Below are 26631 nucleotides of genomic sequence, written 5' to 3'. Positions count from 1 at the left end.
TACTGGCGATTTTTTGTGATGACAAGGGTCTTGAAGTTAACACCACCAAACCAGATATATGCACATCAACCCCTATAGATCTCTATAAAGGAAGGTCAAATTGAGTATCTTGTCAAAAAATAAGGCCCAGGTCCAGATGGTCTCCCACCTGATTTATTTTTGAGCTGTACGGACCTTTGGGCACCAATAATGACACGGGTCATTAATGCTGCTGTTAAGTCGGGTCTCCCACGATCATGGTCGACCGCCACTATAGTTCCCATCTTTAAAAAAGAAAATAGGGACAACCTGAAATGCTACTGGCCTATCTCCCTGATAGACGTGTCAGCTAATCTATTAGTTTAGTATGAGTGGGCGGAGGTAAACAATATCATCTCCAACACCCAGTACGGGTTTAGGTCAGGAAGGTCTACGGGTGATCAATGCTTGAATCTTTACATGTTAACAGCCAAATACACTAAAGTAAGTAACGAGAACATGTATTTGGGCTTTATGGATCTGGCGGCCGCATTTGACCATGTAAACCGGAAAAAATTATGGGCCATGATGCTGAGCATGGGTATTGAGGTGGGCCTGGTTAATATCTTAAGGGAGCTCCATACTGACACCTCGGCAAAAGTACGTTACAACATGGAGGGGGGTCTGACTGATTCGTTCCCCTTTAGGAGTGGGGTTAGGCAGGGGTGCATTCTTGCCCCCTTCCTATTCTCACTCTACATTAATGGGTTAGAACAGCACTTGTTAAACCTGAAGACTGATTGTCCCAGAGCTGGTGCACGCTTTATCCCAGTACTGCTATACGCGGACGACGCGGTTTTGCTCGCCCGTACCCTGAGGAGTCTTCAAATCCTAATAGACGGGTTTGTCAGCTTCATGGGAGAACTGGATCTGTCTGTAAATCTGGGCAAATCATTTGTCATGGTAGCAGGGCATAAACCAGGGGTAAAGCCTGCGTTCATGATTGGAAATCATAAGATCAAAAGGGTGAAGTCATTCTCATACCTAGGCATATTGTTCGATGAAGCCTTAAAATGTGATAGTCTGGTGGAAGATCGGTGTTCCAAAATGTTATCCACCAATGGAGCCATTGCAGGTTACGGCAGGAGGGTGGGTAGATGGTGCCCTGAGCAAATATTGAACTTGTACAGCTCCATGTGTTGTTCAAAACTCACGTACGGGGCTGAAGTATGGGGTTTTGTCAATGTATGCAAACTACAAACGGAAGAAAATTGGCACTTAAGGTCAATTCTTAAAATCCCCCAAAGTGTACCAGCATCAATAGCTCACAGAGAATTGGGAATGCAATACTTGGAAGATTTGATCAAAAGGAGACCAATACTGGCTTGGATTAAAATAAGGTGCAATCCTGATGCCACCTTGAGTAGAGAAATCCTAAATGACTGCCTTAAAAAAGACAAATGTATGAGAATATCATGGCTCAGCTATGTAAAGGAAAATTTGGACGCATTGGGGTATAGCTTCCTCTTTAGTAACCCAGGAAAAATTGCTCCTTCGCATAAACTGCATATAAAGAAGGCTTTTATATATTTTAGAATAAAGCTTAGAGTTGAGGCAGAAGACGCTAAAATTACGGTAAAAGCACACAATTTAATAGTAACCACGGATGGTATGGAACCTTACTTGCGCCTCATGCACAATGCCCAGGAGAGGTATTTTATATGTCGTTTTAGGCTCAATTTATTACCGTTTTTATTAGCATCCCCTATGGGTTTTAACACATCAGTTGAGCAGAAGGGATCCTGTGGCTGCGACAATAGGTCTCCGCAGGACTCCCTTCATTTTGTACTTTTATGTCCCATTTATTCGATGCCAAGGCGGAAATTTTTGATCAGTGTTATTAAACGTGCTAAAATTAGACATGCAAAGACAGCTTTACTATTTCTGCAACAGGCCAATGACCCCTGGGTGTTATGTTGTGTAATCAACTTTATTAAAATTGCAGTGAGATTAAGGAGGTCCCTAGGGGATGAGTAAAAATTCCTGTGATTAGCCCTATATATTGTGTATAGTAATGCACTATGATTAGTTTTTATACTATGTATTGGACTGTACAATGTAATCTGTTTCTTATGAATTGTATTGCAAGTTGGGTTCAGTATTGATTTAATCGTTTTTTATTTGTATATAATCTGCGCTTTTATGATGGTTTTTAACCATCGAATAAAGAACTCTTGACTTGATTTGACTTGAGTATCTCAATTGACAAATCAGGATCCTGGGTGTCTCATATGGATGAAATAAAAGCTTCACTCCTACATGGAGCTCTTGTTGTCTTAAAAAGATAGAAACGCTCAACTTCAAGATATGTATCTGCAACAATTGAAATTTATTGCACCAAGATCCAGAGCACAGCACTTTATGAGGCAGAGATCTGGGGACTTGTGGGGAAAAAGATTTGATTAGCAAAGAAAATTCCTTTCTTAGATCCTCATTTAATCTACCACAGAACACCCCCACTATCCCTCTAGTATTTTTAAACCAACCTTAGGCAGTCCAGTGACACTGCAGATGTTCTCCCTCTGTTGTTCTGGGCACGGCTGTGGGCCAGACCAGAGCTGGATTTTCACCATAATTAACTAATTGAGATCATGAGTAGCCCAAATTCAGAATCCATAAAGTGGCTTCAGCACATAAACAAGACACTTTTAGAAAATCGGTATAAATCATTTTTGGGTATCCTCATCTGCAATTACCAATAGTGCTTATTGGTTTTACATGAAGGAGCAGTATCAGTGTAGCGGTAGACAGGGTTCATTGACATCAGCGTTCATTCAGTTTGAACCCAGTCCATTCTTTGACTAATACATGGACAAAATAAGACCTGGCCACCAAGGACCTTTCATGTTATTTTTAGATTTGGTACACTTCAGATTGCCCATTAAACAAAAAACTTGACCAACCACCTGGCTGACACATCCAGATGTTATCTGTGTGGAGCAAACTGTGTAGACATTGATCACCTTTTGTTTTCCTGCCCCCTCTATAAATATCCTTGTAGAAAATGGATCAAGCCCCTTTGCAATAATTTGGGGCATAAAAGTTCTCAGGTTTTCAGCAGTCTACGGAATGAGAGGAGGTTGTTTTCTTTGCGGATGTTGAGGGGTAGGCTGTTCCAGAGCTTGGGAGCGTTGTAAGAAAAGCGATGGCCGCCCGAGCGTGCTTTCCTTATTCTGGGGACGCTCGCCAGAAACAAGGTGTCCGACCTGAGCTGTCGGATTGATTTGTGAAGAATGATGAGAGGTCTCAATATTGGTGGGCCTTTGCCTTGTAAGATTTTATGGGTGATGCATAAGGCCTTGACTGTAATGCGCTCTTGGAAGGGAAGCCAGTGGAGCGCCTTGAGGGATGGTTTAGCCGAGCATCTAGATTTCGTTGCCGTGAGTAGTCTTGCTGCCGCGTTCTGGACGTGCTGAAGTTTTTTTGTGACAGCTGTTGGTGCGCCTAGGTAGAGGGCGTTTCCATAGTCTAATCTCGATATGATAAGGCCCCGGATCAGAATTTTCCTAGACTGGGGGGGGGATAAGAGGAAGGATCTTACGGGCTGCTCGCCTGAGCCTAAAGCAAGTGCCAGCTGTTTTTCTTGCTTGGGCTCTAAAGCTAAGGTCCTGGTCTAGCCAGAAGCCTAAGCTTTTAATTTCTTGTTTTGGTGTGGGGAGGAGGGGTGCCCATGCTAGGTGGCCAGGCAAGGGTTTTGGGGAGTTTGTTTGGGTCGCCAAGGAGCATAATTTCGGATTTCTCTCCGTTGAGTTTGAGTCTGGAGTCGCCTATCCATATAGATATATTGTGCAGGCAGGTGACTAGGTTCTCCATTGATTGATCGGCCTGGTTGATGGAGACGACTAGTTGTGTGTCGTCGGCGTACATGACCACCTTTATGCCGAATGGTGCGGCGATGTTGTCCAGGGGGGCCATGTAAACATTAAAAAGTGTGGGGCTCAGGGAGGAGCCCTGAGGGACTCCACAGTTCAGGGGGAGAGGTTTGGAGTGTCCGTGGTTGTCGGCAACTTGGAAGGTTCTGTGTTCCAAGAATGATTTTAGCCATGCCAGGGCGGTCCCCGAAATGCCAGTTTTCCGGAGGCGGTGGAGGAGGATGGTGTGGTCCACCGTGTCGAAGGCGGCACTTCAGTCCAGGAGGATCACTGCCACTGATCCTCCTGCGTCCAGGATGGACCTTGTCTCCTCTGTTAAGGCCAGAAGGGCGGTGTCAGTCCCCTGTCCAGGTCTGAACCCTGTCTGAGAGTGGCGAAGGAGGTTGTTAGACTCAAGAAAAGTTGAGAGCTGTTCATTTACAATTCTCTCTGCCACTTTACTGATGCCTGGGAGGAGAGAGATGGGTCTGAAGTTTAAAGGGTCCAGGGGGTCTAGATGAGGTTTCTTTATGAGTGCCCGGACTGTCGCGCTTTTTCAGTTGACGGGGACTATCCCGCTGGACAGAGAGGCATTTATCAGCCTTGTAAGAAGGGGGGAGATAGTGGGGGCTACTAGATGAAGTTTGCTCATGGGGGCTGGGTCGTCCGGGGAGCCACTCTTCACCCGCATGAGAATGTCCAACAGTCTCTCGATGGAGACGGGGAGGAAGGCTTTTAGGGCTGGTGCATCTGGGTCGATGGGCCCAGCTGGGTGGTCAGTTAGGGGGGAGGTATTGGGGAAAGTCATTGTGATTTTGAGGATTTTGGAAGAGAAGAACTCAGCGAGTTGGGTACATCTGCACCGGTGGGATCAGCAGCCGGCTGCGGTTCAGGTACTTTCATGAGAGATTTTACTATGCAGTAGGTCTCCTTGGAGGAGTTGGAGGCAGCCAGGATTTTCCCTTCGTAATAGGAGGCTTGTGTATTTTTGATAAGAATTTTATATTGCTTCATGGCTGATTTGTAGATTTCTTTGTTGTTTGGGTTCCAATCTTTCCTCCAGCGACGTTACAGCTTTTTGCATTTTTTCCGGAGATCTCGTAGTTCCGAAGTGAACCAAGGAGATTTGAACGAGCCCCTCTGACTGGGGAGTTGTTTGACAGGGAGAACTGCATCCAGGGACAATTCTATCCAATCACGGATTTGGACGTCTGCTAGTGAGGGATCCAGATTCAAGGTAGGGGTAGAGGCTATGAGCTGGTTAGTCCAGGCATCCGTGTTTAATTTGTGCCACTGACGCGAAGGCGCTTGGGGTGGAGGGCTGAGGCTGATTTCGCTAGAGATTGGGATGTTGAGGAAGATAAGGTGATGGTCTGTCCAGGGGATGGGTAGGGGTGAGGATGTAGAGAGATCTGGGATATTTGAGAAGATACGGTCAAGAAGATGGCCCTTTTTGTGAGTGGATAAGGGGTTTTTCAGGGAGAGGCTGAGTGCTGAGAGATCTTCTTTGAGGTCTCCCGCTATTTTGTTCCCTGGGTCATCGAAGTGGATGTTGAGGTCTCCCAGTACTGTAAAGTTTGAAGATAAACAGGCTAGGGAGGTGGCAGTCTCTACCAGGGAGTTAGGGAACTATCCAAGAGGTCCCGGGGGTCGGTATATGAGAAGACCCAACAGAGTTTTCTCCGGGGAAAGATGTAGGGCAAAATGAGCGTTTTCGCAGTTGAGGACTGGACTGTCCTTGAGATCAGGTGAAATGGGCTTTGGTGATTATTGCTAATCCGCCTCCTAATCCTTGAGGTCTGTCCAGGTGTTTAATAGTATAGCCCGGAGGAAGGGCTTGGACTATATCTGGATCGGATGCTGAGTTGATCCACGTTTCCGTGAGAAACAGCACTTCTATGTCGTTATTCAATATTAGGAGGTTTATTTCAGTGCTGTGCTTGGGGAGGGATATGCAGTTAAGCAGGGCCATTTTGATTGTCCTCCCTTTGGGATAAGAGTGGGGAGTGAGTTTGAATGAGCAATGGTTGCAATTGTTATGATGCTCGTCAGGAGAGATTGAGTGAAGGCAGGGGTCCAGGGCCCGAGTTCTAAGTTTCCGAAGAGTGTCTGATGAGTAGCTAATGGGTAATGAGACAAGAGGGACAGGGGGGCTGAGCTCTGGGCTCATACGGGCGCAGACGGGCACAGACGGGATTAGCTTTGGTGCGCCTTCGGCGCGCTGGAGGCGCGCCCGCAGCGCGCGTCCGCTGCGCGTCTGGCCGATGCACATCCTTTAAGGGGAAGTGGGAAGGGGCATGGCCTCGGGCGGTGGGCGTGGCCTCACTTCCCTTGCAAATGGCGGCAATTGTTGTCAGTCCCGCGGCAGCGTTAAGATCGGCTGTAAAATGGACTCCATGTACTTTAGGTACATCTCCAATTGGACATTAGGTCACCTTTATGAACCCCTGTATAGTGCACCTTAGGTACCCAGGGCATAGGTGCATCCCAGGCCTACCAGGGGCTGCAGCATATCTTTTGCCCCCTTGGCGGGCCATCCAAACTGACACAACTGGCTGATCACTCAGCTGGGGCAAGGTCGTGTAATCATCCCTTGATTAGACATAGTATTCCTATATCTAACCTTATATCAAGACACATATACACCTATAAGTCACTCCTTTGGCAGGCCTTAACAATCCTGGAGGCAGAGTGCTTGGTTTCATGTGAGATGAGGCTCTAGCATGAGCTGAGCCTGTCTGCAGCTTTCGGAACCATGTCCTTATAGATGTTCTAGGATATAGTCATACCATATACTCTTAAGTGCATTATGAACCTCGCGGTTAAATGCTAACTTTGGTTTGTCTCTATCAAAACATGTCGTGTAAGGTGTCATACGCTTTTGAATACTACCCCCTCATCCGTTCTGGCGACGTGGGTAGCCTTCCACCCTTCTAGAGGGAGAAAACATGTTGTTCCTACTAATCCCGGTTAAAGTTAACCAGAGCCTCAGCATCACAAAATGGGTGCTGCTGCCACAGACACAAGTCTGACCACCTGCTGCTGGGAGTCCTTCCAGCGAGGGACGCTTGGACAATAGGTTTCCTGTCTTGGGAGGTGCTAGCACCACCCCAGACAGGCCATAGTGTATTGGGGCAGGGAGGGCTAAATGAAATGAGACACTGCCTGGGGCACACAAGGTGTCCCATGCATAGTCCGGTTCAAACTGGTGCTGGGGCACTCCAGCCCCAGCTCTGGCGTGAAACTGGACAAAGGGAAAGGGGTGTAACCACCCCCTTCCCTGGTTCCACCCATAGGAGGGACCCAGAAGGTAATCCAGCCCCTAAATTTAGAGATAGGTAGGAGCTGAGTCCCAAGACTTTAGATTTGTCCTGACTGAAACTTGAAAAAAAACTCTGGACCTTCGACGTTCTACTTGAAGATAGAAGACTGAAGAATCTCCCTTGTGGTCAAGGAGTGACCACCTTGTGCAAGCAGGCACCATCAAGCGATCAACGGTTTGCTATGTCAATGCTCCTGCCGTAGCCCGAGCACAGACCCTGACAAGACCCAGACTTCCTGACTACCAACAGCCCGATCCACAGTCACAGTGGAGCTGAGACCCGTGGAGGCAACGAGAGACGTGGGACTGGTCATCTTGGTAAGCAAGCTAATTGCTTTCCGTGCAACTTCTGAGGCACCCTCAAAGTTGAGCATTGGGGATTGAGAAGCCCCAGCCCCGAGCACCAACTACACTGAAGATCAACCCTCCACACTCCACGAGTGCTGCGTGGGGCCCTTCTGCCTTTTCCTGCTCAAAGCGTCTGTCCGGTCACTTGCCCGTTAGCTGGTGGCCTCTGTGACGATGAACCTTTTGATTTACACCACTGGTCTGGTTGCTTCAGGCTTGCCCCTGCTTCCCTGAAAAGGAGAAGCCCATCAGATCTTGCTGGTCTGATCCGTAAGCCATCTTTGATTCCTGCGTGGGTTGCTTTTGCCAAGGCTTGTTGACTCCAATCCGGAAGCCGACACCGCTGACAGCGAGAGCCTTTGTAGAACAGTCCGTATCCAGCACCTGGTCATCATCGACACCTCCTGGTCCACGTGGCTGCAGAGACAAGCTTCATGACATCACCCAATTGCGTTGCGATATCGCCTGGTTCCTTCCTGGTTCCTTCCTAGTCACTGGCTAGTGACCCAGACTCTGTCCCCTCTGCTTTCAGGTACTCTTCATCCTCGATACGCCCTTGGATCCAACCGGACACTACCCTCCTGGTCACCTGCAGCATCTTTCTTCAAGGCTCCATAGGATTCAGCGACGAAACCCGACACACTTTGACACCTATGCACCCGCTTCCTGTGGGTGAGGTAACGCAAGTATTTTGGTACTCCTGTGGATATTGACTATCCTAGTGTCCTAGTTTCCCGTAGCTTTCTCCTAGTCCATCCGGAAGTGACCTAAAAGAACTAGTTTCCAATTCTTTCGTTCCCATTCTAACTCTATGGTAACTCGCATGTGTGTAAAGACACTGCACGCGCATCCTGTGGGCCTGCTGCTCCCTATCCTTTGGTAGTACAGCGTAGCCCCAGCAATTCTCCAGGCCCTAGGCCTATCCTTTGTTTGTGACGTGGTTCTTATAGGACTATTTTAGTATATGGTTCGAAGTGCCCCATGGGCATTACTGTATTTTGTGCAACTTATTGTATGTTGATTAAGTATCTTGTTATGTGCTTGTGCCTCTGATCTCATAAAGAGTTCAGAGGATTAATTTAGTAATAAATACATATATATTTTATATATATAACCTGTGTGGTGTCCTTTCATTTGGTATTAAAGGGGTTACATATGATAAAACAGCTGGCTTCACATGCCCTCTTGAGTTTAGCCTAAGACTGCTTTGTCCATGCTACCACTAGGATAGCTGGTCTATAAGGTTGACTTTATAACCATCACCATAAGCGTTGTTTCGACTGATACAGGGTGCCCACTAGAATTGTGGACATCACATATCAGGCCAACTTCTCACAAAACCTATAGGCAAAACACTGACATTACTGCCCATATCCAATAACTGTCGATATTGATTCATGACATGCCTTGTGTGGTTGGACGTCTAAAGTTAATACCAAAGCTAATGATAACACAGGAACCTTGGAATAGCTTTGTAGAGGATCCAATCCATTCCACTCTCCAGACCATCAAAATATTTTTATAGTCCCAAACATTAAAGCTTGAATCATTAACAAACCAATCACATACTTTGGTTTTAAGCTGGACAGTTGGCTCTGCATTGGGGTCCATCAGTTGTGGAGCATTTGCCAGGTCTACAACAAAGGGGCAACTCGCGGGGGAAGATTGACTTGTGGATTTCTAAGATTTAGAGCATGGATTAGAATCAGAAATAAGGTGTGGGTGGCTAGGTTCAGGCGCATTGTGCACACTATCCAGGGTAATTGAGGCTGTGTGACCCGAAGGCAACTACCACTGGGTAGATGAGTGGTGTTAGTGGCTGGAAGGGTTCTAATCCCAGACACCAGGGGCTTGGGGTTAGATGGGGGCACAGCAATTGAAGTTATGGCGGACATTTCCTCAGTATGAGGGGGCTGGAGGTAACATTGAAAAAAGCTAGATATGTTGTCAACTTCAGTATCAAGCTTATCAATTTTCCTTCTTAAATGAGTATGGCAATCACTAAATGCAGAAATAAGTTTGTAAAAAAGATACCCCACCAGCGTTGCCCCACTGTTCTGTGAGTAGATGAAAAAGGAAAAATAAAATAATTATAACTAAGCTTCACTATCGATTTTTTTCCCGTTCCTGGCTCAACTGGTTAGGGGCGGTGGGAATAGACAGCATTGGAACAGGGGGAGGAGTGGTGGCACTCTTAACTGCGCATAATGGTTAGGCCGGCCAGTCATGCATGGTTTGCATGTTCTCCACTGGCTGTAATACACAGACTGGGTAGAGAACATTCTCAGCATCCAAATCCCTATATGAGCACCGAACCACGGCACTCAGACCAATCACAATGATGCTGTAGTGCAGCGTTGTGATTGGCTAGGGAATTCTGGGAACTTCCTGGTTCCTGCTTCCTTCCTACTCCTGTAATCTACAGAAGAGCCAAAGATGACGGAGAGGAAGTGGCCGGTGTACAGGGAAGTGTTTTTTTCCCTTTATTTCCCCCAGCCGCTCCACACCACCCCTGCCCCGCCACCCTCGCTACGTAGCAGGGGCCACTGTACCCCACACAGTGTCATCAAAGGCACCCGGGTAGTTGTTGGCTGAGACATCAGAAGCAGCAGGGATGATTTTACACGTATCACTGGCTCCAGAGTTTACATGCTTTGATCTTTCACTTGGCTGCTGGGGTGCAATTAAAGGATGACTGCTGCGCTGGCGAATCCTAATGGGGATCAGGGTCAATCAATCAATCAATCGATCAATCAATCAATCAATCATTTGTAAAGCGCACTACATACCCGCGAGGGTCTCAAGGCGCTGGGGGGAGGGGGCCGCTACTGATCGAATAGCCAGGTCTTAAATATCATCCTGAAGATCAGCAGGTCTTGGGTCTGTCGTAAGCTCAGTGGGAGGGTGTTCCATGTCTTGGCGGCGAGGTGGGAGAAGGATCTCCCACCGGTGGTTGTTCTTCAGATGCGCGGGACGGTGACGAGTGAGAGGTCGGCGGAGCATAGCTGGTAGTTGGGAATGTAGAAGGAGAACCATCTGTTGAGGTAGGCTGGGCTAGTCTTGTGGAGTGCCTTGTGTGTGTGGGTGAGGAGCTTGAAGGATATCCTCTTGTTGACGGGGAGCCAGTGCAGGTTTCTCAGGTGCGGGGTGATGTGGCCGTGGCCTGGTACATCGAGGATCAATCGTGAGGAGGCGTTTTAGATGTGTTGTAGTCGTTTGATGAGCTTGGTCGGGGCTCCCGCGTAGAGGGTGTTTCCGTAGTTGAGTCTGCTGCTTACGAGGGCCTTGGTGACTGTCTTTCTTGTATCTGTCGGGATCCATCTGTATTTATTTATTTTTTTTCTTTTTTTTGCGATTTATAAAGCGCAACTTATACCCGTGGGTGTCTTGGCGCTGTAACTTAACTCATTGTCCCAGTAGAAGCATTATCAGGTTCAAAGTGGTGCAGTTAGTAAGATGGTTATTGGTCAAACAACCAAGTTTTCAGCAGCTTTCTAAACTGCAACAGTGAAGGGGTAGATCTTATCGCCATCGGAAGAGTATTCCAAAGTCTGGCAGCGGTGTTTGTAAAGCATCTATCACCCCAAGAGACAGTCCTAGTTCGTGGCACTGTCAGCTGGTGTAGATGTTCCGATCTAAGTGATCTATTAGGGTGATATATGATAAGTTTCTGTTTAAGAAACATCTGGCCAAGACCATGTAATGCCTTAAAAGTCAGGCATAAGGTTTTTTGTTTTTTTTTTAAGACCTTTATTGAAGTCACGTAGTCAGAACACAGCTTCGTGGCCTACAACCTGAAGAATAAGGCCGGCAGCAGTAGTATTCATATCAAGCTCGCCCCGCAGTCCTAGGCAAGGGGCTAGAAGTGTACACAGCATGTCGCCTACAACCCATTCGGGCCGGCCGCGATGCATAGCGTTTAAAGCTGTAAAAGGAAGCGTAATTCCACAGGCAATTGATCAGATAATGACAATTCTTAAACACTTGAGGTCTCATTATTTTCTTTTTTGTTGAACTCTAAACACTTACAAATAACATACTACAAGAACCGAGGCTGTCAGTCCCTTTCCCATGTATAATCCCCCGTCGCGGGGTGTGGTGGATAGGGTCTCTTATCGCCGAGTCCGGCGCGATATGCTCCCCGGCACTCGTCTAAGTATGCGAGGGCATGCACACCTTGTGGTGTAAGGGCCAGCCATGTACATCCCGTGGGGGGAGGGGCAAGGAGGGGCCGTGCGCATATCCTGCGCCTGTCTCTGGGTATTGGGGAGATAGTCCAACGTGAAGTGCCGTGGTGTGTGCAATGTGCCAGGGAAAGAAGGGGAGTGGGAGGGGGGGGAGGAGGCGAGTAGTGTCGAGCGTTGACGCCAAGCGGGTCAGAAATCCGTCTTATGTTCGGTCCGAGAGTAGGTGGAGTGTACCTATATATATTCGTATGAAGGCGCCCGGGACCCGGCGCGAAGGTGCATTGATGTCAATACTTCCTAGCCCAGGGTGCACCTAGCGGATTGGCGAGGGGGGCGCAGCAGCGTCACTCGGCAGTTGAGGGGAAGCGGCGTGCAATTCGTAGGGTTGCCCAGCTAGCCCAGCATCCTCCCGATCTTCAGATCCAGCTACAGCATCAGTTTGGGCCCGGAGGAGATAGGCGGAGAGCGGTCCCCAGAGGTCTTTGGGGCGCGATTTATGTGGTAACAAGTCGGCGTAGTTATGTAGTTGATCTTGCCAGGTTGACATAGTATCCAGCCACAGTTTGAATTTGGGGGCGCGGCCCCGGCCCCATCTGCACGCCACGTGGCATTTCGCAAGCAGGAAGCCCAGTGCGGAGAATTTCCGGTATTTGTTATTCGCCGGGATGGAGAGTCCTAATAGAGCGATTTTGGGACATATTTCGATTTCCGTCTCTATCATCGTAGACATGGCCTCATGCACCTGTGCCCAGTATAGTGCAACAGCTGGGCACGACCACGCCAAGTGCATAAAGTCCGCCCCTGTTGGTTTGCATCTGGTGCAACGGTCATTGTCACGAAGGCCAAAGCGGCACAACTTGGCGGGAGTATAGTAGAGGCGGTGTAGGAACTTATAATGGACCAGCCGGAGGCGAGCGTTTCCCGTCACTGAAACCGTGTGTGAGCAGCTGTCTTCCCATTGTTCGTCTGAGAGAGGAGAATCTAAGTCCGCGTCCCAGTCTCTTCTCGCCCGAAGCCCTGGGGAAGCGGAGGATGCGTACGCGTGCTTGTATAGCATGGAGACTACGTGTTTCGGGGTGTCGTGTTGAAGCAGTGCATGTAAGGGCGCCAAGACTTCCGGCTCATCCGGAAACCCCGGTGTAACAGTTTTGATATTCTGTCGTAGTCGCATATAGAGGAACGTGTCCATAACAGAAGGCGCGTGTTCCCCAAAGAATTGGTCCTTTGTACGAAACTGACCACGCACGTATAGATCTCCCCATGTATGAAGGGCTAGTTTGGAGATCAGTTTACGCCCTATTTCTTCCCGTGCAATACTTACTCTAGGGTCATTCGCTAGGGTGATGCGTGGGGAATACATAAGGGTCACCCCCATACGGTCCGCAATTCTACGCCAGGCACGTACGGTGCAATCCACCGTGGAGGGGTCTCGATCAGTTGTACTGACGTCCGTGTAAAGATACCCCGACGGTTTTTCCGGTCTCATATACCCATTTTCCACGGCAAGGTGCGCCATAAAGGGTGGAGGATGATGCCAGTAGGCAGCAAAGTGGCCCTGCGCACATTCGTAGTACAGTCGAAAGTTCGGCACATCTAATCCGCCCTGATGGTAGGGCAACATGAGCGTCTCAAGTTTTAGCCTAGCTTGTTTCCCCCCCAAATCAGTCGGGATAGCTGGGAATCCAGAGCACGAAAAAAATGCGAGCCAGGACTATAGGGAATGTTGGTGAAAAGGTACAGCATCTTAGGAAGAATGACCATTTTAATCATGGAGATGCGTCCAGCCATGGACAATGGAAGATGGATCCATTTTGTTATGCTGTCCGTCAATTTGTCTAGGACAGTACCGTAGTTTGCCCTGATTAGAGCTTCACGGTTCCTGGCCACGTTGATTCCCAAGTACTTTATCTCATCATTCTCCCATACTAGCGGGTAGTCAAGGGGGAACTGAGGAGTGCTGTCTGTGAGGGGGAACAGGGCTGATTTGGACCAGTTGATCTGTACCCCCGCTATTGCTCCAAATTTGGTAATTTCGCGCAGTAGGGGATTTAGATTATCCTGCGGTTTATGGACATATAAAGTCATATCGTCGGCATATAATGAAATGAGCAGTTGCCTCTCTGGATAAATCAGGGACCTGTAGTTATGATGCTGGCGAAGCTTGGCTGCAAGGGGTTCGATAGCAATGGCAAATAATACTGGGGACAATGGGTAACCCTGTCGGGTTCCTCTATGTATCTCGAAGGGGGCAGAACGGGACCCATTCAGTAGAACCGAAGCACTCGGTTTAGTGTACAGAAGCTTGATCCAATCCAGAAAGCTAAATGGAGTTCCCATCCGTTCCAGCAACGACACTAGGTAGTCCCATTCCAGGGAGTCGAATGCCTTGGTGGCATCAAGGAAAACCGCAGCCGCTTCGCATTTAGGATCAATATCCTGCATGACCGCCTGTAAGGTACGGAGGTTGTGTGAAGTCGCACGATTCGGGACAAAGCCTGCCTGATCCGGGAGGACCAGTCTTTCCATCAAAAGATTCAGGCGTGTCGCTAGTACTTTTGCCAGTATTTTGACGTCAGTGTTTAATAGTGACAGGGGTCGGTAGGAGTCACAAAGCTCAGGAGGCTTGCCTGGCTTAAGCAGTGACGCTATCAGCGCCTCCCGCATACTAGTTGGCAATGCGCCCTCCTCAAGAGCTGAGTAGTACACCCGCTTCAGGATGGGGGCGAGCAGATGAATGTAGGCTTTATAAAAATCTATCGGCAGACCATCTGACCCAGGAGATTTGCCAGATTTCATGGACATAATGGCGTCTTTTATTTCATCCAGCTCCAGCTCGAGATGTAAGAACTTCTGTTGTGTCGGGCCCAGCCATGCAATCGCAGTGTCGTCAAGATATGCATTAAGGTCCAGAGGCATCCGCCTCTGGGAGGTGTACAGCGTCTTGTAGTGGTCAGTGAGTACGCGAAGCTGTCCAGGTAGGTCTCTCTGTGGCACCTGTTGGTCATCAAGCAGAGAGGTGACATAATTGCAATGTCTAGGGGGCCGGACAGCCGAGGCCAACGCTCTACCCGGCCTGTCTCCCTCACCATATATTCGCGCCACGAAGGGCTTCCCTAGAAATTGACCCTCTTTATCCGCCGCCTCGGAATACTCATTAATCTTTTCTCTGAGCTGAGCACGCGCTTCGTGTCCCTTTGTCCCACGCGAAATATCGCTCTCAAGCATGCGTATTTCAGATTCTAACTTACGCAGCTCCCCCCGGAGGGATTTGAGTACTCTTCCTCCTTTGGAGATACACCAGCCTCTGACGGTGACTTTGAAGGCCTCCCATACGGTAGTAAGGCTCTCAACTGAGTTAATGTTGCGATCAAAGAATTCTTGTATGTCTTGCTCCATCTCCGTCTTAAAGGCAGAGTCTGTGAGATGCGCAGGATTGAGGCGCCAGCTTAAATAAGGGGAGACTTCATGGGGGACGCACAAGGAGAGTAGGACAGGTGAGTGGTCCGAAAAAGTCCGAGCTAGGTGTATAGTGTTAACTACCCAGGGTGTAAGGCCTGCAGTAAGGAATATGTAGTCTATGCGAGCCCAGGTGGAGTGAACTGCTGAGTAGTGAGTGCCTTGACGCAAGGAGGGGTGCGAGTGTCTCCAGGCATCCGTCAAATGATGGTCCTCCATGATGCCGAATAAGGAGCGTTGGGTGTGAGTATAGTGTATCGATTGTGGGTGCGACCTATCAAGAACAGGTTGTACAGCTGTATTGAAGTCCCCCCCAAGTATTACATGAGCTATACCTAACGTCTGAATTTTGCCCCACATAGTGAGTAGTGCAGACGGGTCATCTGTGTTGGGGCCGTAGTAGCATGCAATGAGCACCGTATGAGAATGCAGCCTCCCCCAGACCATGCAATATCTCCCCCCAGTGTCAACGTCCGTACCTGCTGGGGTAAAGCCCACCCCTCTCCGTATGAGGACTGTGACCCCGTAGCATAGCTGGAGTAAGATGAAAAGACCTTGCACGAAGCCCACCTGGATGCGAAAAGAGGGGACCCAGTCGGCACTAAATGAGTCTCCTGTAGGAGAGCTATAGACACTCCATGTCTGTCCACGTATCCCAATACTTGTCGCTTCTTTCTAGGGTCATTAAGCCCTCGCACATTCCATGACAGTACCTGGACTTGGAGCGTTGGCAGTGCATTCGTTACGTCACCCATCCCCACAATGGAAAATAAATGTGGCATGTATATGCAGCAGTTAACATAAGACAGGCAGCAGCGGAATTATACATGAGGACATTACCCAGCCCCGCTCCATAGGACCCTCCCCCCCCGGGAGGCACCGCAAACAAATAGAAAACAGTGTAATTCCAGGGCAAACTTCCCTCCCCCCCCCATCCCGGCATCCCCAACTGGCCAGAGTGTCGCCCGCCCCGCAACCCAGAAATGCCCAAACCCTTCTATTGTATCAGGCATATTAATGATCGCAGAGTCAATGTATATGTTCCTCCCACCCACACTGGCAACCCCAACCTGCCGGGCACTCAGCACCCTCCCACCCCCCCTCAGCCCAAGTAGAACCAAAAACAAAACAATAACTACAGTCACCCTAACCCCAGAAGGGGGAGAGGTGTTGTGGGGATCGCCCATTGGAGGCGTAACCTAGGGGGCGCCAGACCTGCCCTCCACCTCCTTACTTGCACCCACGGGCACCTGGGACAAAACCCAGACTGCGAGTGTGGGACAGAGGTGGGTGATCCGGCACTCGTTAATGTTGTAGATCGGTGAGAGAAAAAATCAGGAGTGTTACCTCACCAGGAAGTGTGGCATCTAGCCCAGATAAGGGCCGTTATTAGTGGCAGTGCAATGAGGAATACAGATCCCGTAGTTAGTCTTGTTGGGATAACGGGGAGTGTGATCTGGACCGTCGTCCCTCCCTCTCATCTCGGAGACGTTCCTTCCTGTGCTGCTTAAGAAAATCCTCCACCTGTTGCGGGTTATGAAAAAAGTGTTGTGTGCCACGATGGGTAACCTTTAACTTTGCAGGATAAAGCATGGCATAGGGGATTTCTTGGGTTTGGAGTTTCTTTTTCACTCCGGCGAATTTGCGTCTGGCTTCCTGCACTGAGGGGGTAAAATCAGGAAAGAAGGATAGTGTCGTGTTGCCATAAGGTACGGTACCAAGCTCCCTTGCACGTCGTAGAACTGCATCCCTGTCCCTGTAGTTCAGGAAGCGGGCGATGATGGGACGTGGGGGTGCCCCAGGAGGAGGAGGCGCAGCAAGAGATCTATGGGCCCTTTCCACTATTAGGTGGGGGGAGAAGGACTCCTTCCCGAACAATTCCACCACCAGGTTTTCCATGAAGATCTCCATTTTCCCTGTGTTTGTGGACTCCGCCAGGCCCAGGACGCGGATGTTGTTGCGCCTGGACCTCGCTTCTAAATCTTCATTTTTATCTGCAATTATTTTGAGCAGTTTGTCCATTTGTGTGACCTGCTTGGTGGTCGATGATGCCCCGTCCTCCAGCACAGAGATCCTGTCCTCGGTTTCTTTGATGCGGGTGTCATGCTGTTCCAGTCTCGTCACAACACTATCCATGCGTGTGTTAATGGTGTCAATCTTGGCATCAATGGTCGATAGGCTTTGCCTCATACCAAGCAGGAGCGTTTTCCAATCTTCCTCCTGGGGGGTCGGTGCGGCGGGGTTCTCCTCTGCTTCCGGCGTCCCCCTGGTAGGTTTCTTGGACTCAAATGGTATCTTGGACTGTCTGGCATCATTGCGCCCCATGTCGCGCCTCGGGGTCCGGGCCGCTCCAAGTGAAGAGGACGCCAGAACTTCGACTAGAGGAGAGCCGTCAGTGATGGACGCGAGTAGACACGCTGTGTAGGATGACGCCTTCTAGTTTACCGTGTCTCTCTGGCAGGGTTCGGGGTGCTGGTCGCGCTGTGGGACTGCGCCCCCGCTAATTCAGTCCTCCGGTGAGAATAGCAAAAATCAGGGGCAGTTGGCTCGGCAGAATCCTCCACCATGTGAGGGGGGTGTGCTCTGAATCCGCCGGGACTCTCTAGATAAAGAGGACGCTGCCACCCAGACGAGGATCCTGGGCAGCGATGTATGCAGCCGTTCGTTGTGTGGGGGTTGGCCTCTCAGTGCCTCGCGTCGGCACCAACCCGGCCAGAAAGTCAAGCACCTCAGTGGCCCAATGGACCAGCACCCGGCCCGACTCACGCAGTCCGCAGTTTCCGGCTCACACGCAGCCCTCGTGCAGGAGTAAGTGTATGGTGAGGTGGGTCAGTGCAGCAGCCCCCAGCGGGCAGGGCGGCCGGCGAGTCTCCTCGTTGGCTCAGGCCGGAGTGGCCGACCGGTGTAGGCCGCACAGCCTCGCGGCCGCGTAGTGCGGCGCTCCGATGAGCGTGATGTGTCAGGCGGGCAGTCCCGAATCACTCCAAGAAGGGCCAGACCAATGGAGATGATGTAGCGCGAAGCGCAGCCGTTCTTGCTCCCTCATCTTCTATGGGAGTTGCCAGGCCGCCAGTGTCTTCCAGGGTGCGTGCGATGCACAGCGCAGTCCTCGGCGAGGATAGTACCTGAATATAGGCAGTGCTCGCCGTGTCAGCGCCGCGGTGGGGGTCTCGCTGCAATAACTTCCTGGGCCGGACACCGGAGAGGCTCAGTCCCCGAGCCGATGTCCGTCAGCAGCAGCGTCGTACAGGGCGCAGATCCCCGGTCTTTCCTGTTGTGTGGGTCCGGCCAGCAGCAGCCCTCGCTCCGTCCCTTCTTCCTGCTCCAGAAGCGACGGCTCCTCCCAAGTCAGCCAGGGGTGCAAACTCGGCAAATGTTACACCGTTGCGTGCAGGTCACCGCAATGGAGCCGGTGGTGAGGGTTTTGGTCCGATATTAGCGATCAGGATTGTAAAGGATAGAGAAAAGTGCCAGGTCGGGCGGGAGCTTCACTCCAGAGCGGCCATCTTGGTTTGGCGCCACCTAGCGCCCCCAGGCATAAGGTTTTAAATCTGATCCGATTTCTTACAGTTAGCCAATGATAGCTCCTGATTACTTGCTTGATGGATGTGTATTTGGGGGTGCCAGACAGTAGCCTTGCCGCTGCGTTTTGAATTAGTTGTAATTTGGCCACCACCCGAGATTGAGCATTCACAAATAATCCTTTGCAGTAATCCAAAGATGAAAGCACCAAGGAGCTCACCACCGTTTTCTTCGCATTATCAGGAAGAAATGGCAGGATTTTTTTTAGGATTCTAAGTTTGAGGAAAGCGGACGATGCTATCTGGTTAGCATGATTAGAAAAATTACGTTTTTCATCAAAAATTATTCCTAGATTCCTGACCTTATGAACAGGAGTTGGCAAGGATCCGAGTGAAGGGGGCCACCAGACAGAAGACCATAAGGGGGATAGCTTTCCAAAGATCATTACACCAGTCTTCTCTGAGTTGAGTCTTAAACAGTTTTCAGCCATCTACTCCTTAATTGCCAACATTCCTTCCTGGAATCGGGCCACCACCTCTTCTCCATCGTTCTTAATGGCGAGCACCAACTGGGTATCGTCGGCATATGTGGTAAGGCTCATCCGGTAGTTTTTGATAACCCTAGCTAAGTCCGACACATAGATATTAAAAAGTGTCGGACTTAGGGATGAGCCTTGAGGAACACCACATGGGAGGGCAAGATCAGCTGATTTAAGAGATCCTAGTGTTACTGCCTGTGTTCTGCCTACCAGAAAAGAGGCCAGCAGGGCCCTGGCCATTGAGTGTATACCCAGTTCTCCGACACGGTTAATCAAGATGGAATGATTGACCGTGTCGAATGAAGCAGACAAATCCAGAAGGACCAACACCGCTGCGCCTCCTTGGTCCCTGATGATCCTAATGTCATCAGCGGCCTTGATCAATGCTGTCTCAGTCCCATGCATTTTGCGAAACCCAAATTGAGAGTCGTCGAGCAAAGTATTTTGCTCAATATATTCCGACAGTTGCTTATTCATAGCTTTCTCCGCTATTTTGGCCAGAAATGGTAAGCTAGCAATAGGTCTATAATTTCTCAACGTGGATTTTTCTAGACCAGGTTTTTTAAGAAGAGGTTTCAGTAAAGTATTCTTTAACCTGTCCGGAAAAACCCCTGATATGAACATCCCATTGCAGATAGCTGTTATGACTTTACTAATGAGGTCAGTTATTGGGGAGAGGATTTTAGGAGGACAGGGATCGAGGGCTGAGCCCGTTTTTATGGTCCTGATAATATCCGCTGTTTGCTCCTCTGTTAAGTCTTGGAATTGAGCAAATGAACATTCGAGGAGTTTCGGTGAAGACATGGGTTTCAGTGTGGTAGGGGTTTTCGTTACTGAAAAGTCAGAGTAAATGTCATTTACTTTAGAATAGAAAAAAGTTGCCAATGCGTCACAAAATTCTTGCGAAATGGGAGGACCTAAATCTGCTGATTTCCCAGCCAATGATTTAACTACCTCATATAGTTGTCTACTGGAATTTTTTGAATTTTCAATTTGTTCTCCAAAATAATTTTTTTTGCCTCCTGAATCATTTTCTTATAGACAGCTAGTGTTTCTTTATATATAGATTTACTTTTGTTATCATAAGTCCTGGGCCAATTTCTTTCTTGGTTCCTACACACCTGTTTTTGCTTTCTGAGGGCTTCTGTGAACCATGGGGCCGAAGGAGCTTTCCGATTTTTTTTAATGGATTTAAGCGGCACGTGTGCCTCCACTGCATTACCCAGCCAGGTAAAATACTGTTACATTAGGGTCATCCGTAATTTCGGGACAGAAATTAATCAGCCACTTTCTAAAGATCTCGTAATCAATATCCTTCCATACTCTAAACGTTTCGTGAGTTGGAAGGGGTCTTTTAATAATCGGAGCCTGATGGATAGGAATTTGGCACAGAATAGCATAATGGTCTGACCAGGTGAGTGGCAGTACCTCACGTATTACTAGCTCATTGATATTGGAAAAAATGCCATCCAATGTATGTCCGGCCTCGTGTGTAGGTACCTTTATAAGTTGTGTTAATCCCAAAATTTCACAGTCGGCTAATAAGGATGCAGTTTCAGCGTCTTCCTTTTTATCTAGATGGAAGTTGACATCTCCCAAGGCAATAAATGTATCGTCAATTGCCAATGGTTCCATCAATGACACAAAGGATGACAAAAATTCGGATCGGGAGCCCGGTGGTCGATAAATGAGTACTCCTTTAAGATTATATGAAGGGGTAAGTTTGATGGAGAAATGTAGAGCTTCACATGTTGATGATGTTATGGGGAATGTTCTAACAGGAAGGGTAGTCCGAGAAATGATTGCCAGACCCCCATCCTTTTTCCCCTGTCTATCCGACCGATGTACTGTAAAGCCAGATGGTACAGCTACCAGTAGATCAGGGTCAGATGCTTCATTCATCCATGTCTCTGTAACAAAAAGGGTATCTATTTTTCTGTCTACAATTAGATCGGCTACCTCCTGCCTATGGCTAGCCAATGAGCGGGCGTTAATAAGTGATATTGTAATTACCTCTGGTTCGATCATACACGCGTCTGAGCGGTTAGGTTTAGCATTGATCAATGAAATGACAGAGTTACAGTTTGCACAGCAAATGGTGGTGTTTTCTGTAATACTTTCTGGATTGTATTGAGGGCATAGCTCTCTACGTGCAGGTCTCAACTGCATCATCTCCGTAAGTGCATATGTTATCCTTTCTAAGGTATGTGAGACAGGGGGTATGGCGCTGGGCGAGGGTCCGGCGCGGATGGGCGCAGACGGGCTTGCCTTTGGCGCGCCACCGGCACGCCCGCTGCACGGACGAGATGGTAAGCCCCTTTTATCCAGTGCTAAGGAGGATGGGAGGCGTCCAGCTACTGGCACGCCACCCTTCCTACCCCCAATATGGCACCTGGTCTGCCTGTCCTCCAAGCGTCAGCACGTAATCTGCTGCGCTGAAGACAGCGTGTCAAATCGGCGATTTTAGCAGATGAAGCTCCTCATTAAAACAGCAGCTAAGTTTTAAATGAAACACAACATAAAATAATGCACACTTTTAAAATGCTAGTAAAGCCCCCGGCTTTTCGCCTCAGGGGAGAGGCCTTAGGTTAAGTCAGCGCGCTCACGCTGTAGCGATGAATTTATAACCTAAGAGGGTGGGAGGCGTCCAGCTACTGGCACGCCACCCTTCCTACCCCCAATATGGCACCTGGTCTGCCTGTCCTCCAAGCGTCAGCACGTAATCTGCTGCGCTGAAGACAGCGTGTCAAATCGGCGATTTTAGCAGATGAAGCTCCGCATTAAAACAGCAGCTAAGTTTTAAATGAAACACAACATAAAATAATGCACACTTTTAAAATGCTAGTAAAGCCCCCGGCTTTTCGCCTCAGGGGAGAGACCTTAGGTTAAGTCTGTAGATCTTGCGGAGGATGCGAAGGGTTCTGAAGCAGGAGAAGGGGACGGCGCTGACTTGCTTGGTCATTGTTGCTTGGTCATTGAGAGCGTTGAGTCGAGGATGATTCACAGGTTGCGTGCATGGTCTGTGGGTGTTGGGGCTGCCCCCAGTGCCGTTGGGCACCAGGAGTTGTCCCAGGCTGAAGGGTTGGAGCCGTGGATGAGGATCTCCGTCTTGTCCGAGTTCAGCTTCAGACGGCTGGTCTTCATCCAGTCGGCGTCAGCCTTCATTCCTTCGTGGAGGTTGACTTTGGCGGTGATGGGATCCTTGGTGAGTGTCGTCGGCGTAGGAGTAGGAGATTATGTTGAGGTCATGCTGTTGGGCTACGTGTGCGAGCGGGGCCATGTAAATGTTGAACAGCGTTGGGCTGTGGGAGGATCCATGGGGTACGCCACAGATGATCTCGGAGGCTCTGGAATGGAATTGGGGAGGTGGATGCTCTGGGTTCTGCCGGAGAGGAAGGAGGTGGTCCAATCCAGAGCCTTGTCTCGGATCCCTGCGGCATGGAGGCATGCACATAGTGTGCGGTGGCAGACGGTGTTGAAGGCGGCAGAGAGATCTAGGAAGATGAGTGCTGCGGTCTCACCGTTGCCAGCAGGGTCCTGATGTTGTCGGTGGCGGCGATGAGGGCAGTCTCGATGCTGTGGTTGCTGTGGAACCCTGACTGGGAAGGGTCCAAGATTCTGTTTTATTTGAGGTATCGGGTGAGTTGTCTGTTGATGGTTTTCTCAATGACCTTGGCCGGGGAGGGGAGCCGAGAGATGGGCCGGAATTTCTTGAGGTCTCTTGGGTTCTGCCTTAGGTTTTTTGAGTATTGCGTTGATCTCGGCATGTTTCCAGGTCTCTGGGAAGGTCGTGGTCTCAAGGTAGAGATTAATGATGTTGTGCAGGTGGGGTGCAACGGAGCTGCTTGTTCTGTTGAAGACGTGGTGCGGGAATGGGTCTGACGGAGAGCCGGAGTGAATTGAGCACATGGTCGTGAAGGTGTCATTGATGCTCACGCTGGCCCAGACTAGCAGGGGGTCGTGGTCGATGGTATATGGAGGGTCTGTTGTGTTGCTGTCTGTTCGGGCTGTCTGGGTGTTAAAGCTGTCATGGATGTCTGCTATCTTGCGGTGGAAGAAGGTGGCGAGGGAGTCGCACAAGGCTTGCGACAGCGGGATGTCGTTGGTGTTGGAGCTGGGGATAGAGAGTTTTTTCACGATGTTGAAGAGCTCCTTGTTATTGTGTGCATTGTTGTCAAGGCGGTCTTTGAAGGAGGTCCTTATGGCCGCCTTGATGAGGTGGTGGTTGTTGCGGATGGCGTCCTTGTGTGCTGCGTGGCTGTCTGGAGTTTGTTCACTTTGCCATTTCTTCTCTAGTTTCCGGCAGGCTTGCTTGGAGGCTAGGAGTTCTGGGGTGAACCAGCTGGCCCTCTTGCTGGTGTCTCTGTGGGGGTGTTTCTTCAGTGGGGCGAGGGTGTTGGCGCAGTCCTCGATCAAGCATCTGAGGCTGTGGGCAGCGTCGTAGGTGTTGGAGGGTTTGGTGGGTAGGCTGAGAGCGAGGTTTGCGTGTAGTAGGTCTTCGGTGATTTTGCTCCAGCAGCGGCGGGGGATCTGTTGGGTGCGGTGGTGTGTGGTGGGTTTCTGGAAGGCTATGGCATTAGGCAATACCTCCTCATTATCCAAAAGCACCATCGGCTCCCTGGTACAGGAGGACCAGCATCAGTGGGCTTAGGTATAGTAGCAAGGTCTGAAGGCAATAATCTCTCTGCCAGGTCGATTTCCTTGGTAATGACAGCCACAGCTCTTGCCAGAAACATACCTATAGTCATGGTGCTGGGGTCCAGGGTAGATTTAGAGTTTGGAGCCTTCCTTTTTCCCAAATATTTAATTCAAGAGGTCCACATTTAAAAAGTTGCAAATCAAAGAAAAACGAAATGGCAAAGATAACCAACCAAGGGAACACCTTACTTCTTTAGTGTTATAGACAAGCAATTTTCCAACTGCATCCCCCGCCAAGAAAACATGATACTGGACCCAGCTCAGCCTCTTCTGGCCACAGACATGTGCAGATGGGCCCGCTCTTAGCCAGACCTTTGGTGCTATATAGCGCAGTAATTGACTGGCCCCTCCTCTCATGCTCCACAAACAGCAGTAGGGCAATAGAGCACTCGCAATCCCTCCAACAAGATTGATGCATCTCGTACCTGCGGAGCAACATTTGGTGCTATATAGTGCAGTCAATGAGTGGCCCCTCCTCTGAGGCTCCACAAACAGCATCAGAGCAATATGGGACTCGCAGACCCCTCCAGAAGATTGATGTGTCCTTTATAGTCAATAGTGCTGACCATACCAGTAACATTGTGAGGGCTGATGGTTAGTAGGAAGTACTGGCATGTTGGCGAACTTTGTTCATAAGCACATTGCCAAAGCTGCTTGTCTGACAAATTCTTCTGGGAGCCAAGGTAAAATCATGAAAACAAGCTTTTACTTATACTGTTATTTACTGCCCAGGACACGTGTATGCTGAAAGACAAAGTTACAGCTTCTTCGACCACTTCTACCATTTCATAACAATGCTGCAATTGCATAAAATTGCCCATGCCCAACAACTCTTGTAGCCTCTAGCATTGCCCTTCCACGAATTTGTCAATAACCCAGATGCTAGCCTTCAATACACTGAATGACAGGGTGACCTCTGTTACAGTGAAGTGCTGAAATTAGTGCAAAACTGCCTTTCCGTCCATGATTTATCCTCCTCTGACTTATGATGAGCATTCAGAACACCGTGCTTTCATTCAAGTCTATAAAATACCTTCTTTAAATGCACCATTACAGTAGATCAATGCCCATCGTGCCCCCTTCTAATACCTGGGTATGCTTTGATCACCATCAGTGTCCATATCCCCTTCTATGTCTGTCTCAACTGACATCTGCTTAAGATACAGCTCCTCTTGTTGCAGTCCCACAACACCCTCCCAGATGCTCTAGTGGCATCAACGTGTCTCCCTGGGACGTGTTTATGTCCTGAGATGGAGCTAACGTCACATCCACCCTATTGACACTATTGCCCTCGTGGATGAGAGGCCAATAGCAGAAAAAGTGCTGCCCTCAGTGCCACTGTGTCATCTCAGATCATCAGCTCACACCGTTTATGCCACTACCTGCGTTCCAAATGACAAATATAGACTTGATGTTTTAAAGACCTTTCCATGTGCAAAAAGGCTGGGATGTCCAGGTTCTCTCGCAGATGACAAGAGGCAGAGGCATAACATATAGATGTGGTAACATATGAATATTGAAGAGGCACCTGATTATATATATAGGTTGGAGTTCTATATGTTAGATGTATGATCGTATCAAGTACATGGATGTCCATGTACATCTGTGTAGGTGAAGTGAGGGATTATGTTGTTGACCTTCACCCTGTCATCAATGGAGTGGGTGCTGCAGCATAGTAGCGAAGTGTGTTCCAGTGACACACACTGTGAATGCTTTATCGTTTAACCCAGAGTATGCACATAGAAAGCAGTTTGGCTTCTTTCATGGATCACACTCACATAAGCATACCTTATCCCACTGCATCTTAATCATTGTCAGATTTGGTAGTCTCTACTTAGTTCGCCTCACCATTAGATGTGATTGCGAGCAGACTGGAACAGAGTGACAATGTGTGCAGATGTTGCCCTCTGCAACAACCTATCCAGCATCCAGCAAAAGCAGTACTATAAGCAAGCAGCAATTAGCCTTCCTAGGAATATGGGGTCCAGAACGTAGGTAAAGTTTAAGCTATGAAAATGATTGGATTATCTTGGCAATTTTCTCTCAGTGTGACCTCCTATCCTGGAATTCCACCTTCTATGCTCTGAGTCTATGGAGTACATGTACTGTGAATTCCATCATCTATGCTCTGAGTCTATGGTGTACATGTACTGCTATCTACCACAGGGAGCCATGCATGGCAATGCCAAGGTATTTGCAAAGGTTTCCAGAATTAACTAATCTCATGTCCCCTGTGTCTATACTTGCCTTGTTCCGTTGTGTTAGCCTGGGTGGCTCCTCCAATGTGCTATATCATATCCCTGAATGAAACTGCTTCTTCCCACTCTGTCATGTTAGCAAAGATGTAAGGCACAGTCCCTGGCATATTTCTCTGGTGGTATTTACTCTTGTGCTCGTCCACCATACAACTGGGTTGTACTTTATCAGACTCAACTACAGATTGACTTACATGTACAGTTATGCTGATCTCACATGGCTGAATGTGCTACACAATAGCCACTTCAAACTTGGTTCATAATTTATTTGCGAAAGGCTTGCACCTGCCTCTTCCTGACAGTCATTTGCAGTAAAGTTAACTCTGTGCTACTGATTCTGTAACTAGTATCAAAGGTGCTGTTCTCGATAGCACTTTCCTCAGTGTCAAGTCCAGTGGTTGCTGTTATGAGCTTTAAGAGTCTTCAACATCATTTG

The sequence above is a fragment of the Lissotriton helveticus genome, chromosome 8 (genome assembly GCF_964261635.1).
Source record: "Lissotriton helveticus chromosome 8, aLisHel1.1, whole genome shotgun sequence".
Taxonomy (NCBI): domain Eukaryota; kingdom Metazoa; phylum Chordata; class Amphibia; order Caudata; family Salamandridae; genus Lissotriton; species Lissotriton helveticus.
The sequence above is the reverse complement of the archived record's forward strand: the minus strand, read 5'-3'. Positions refer to the sequence as shown.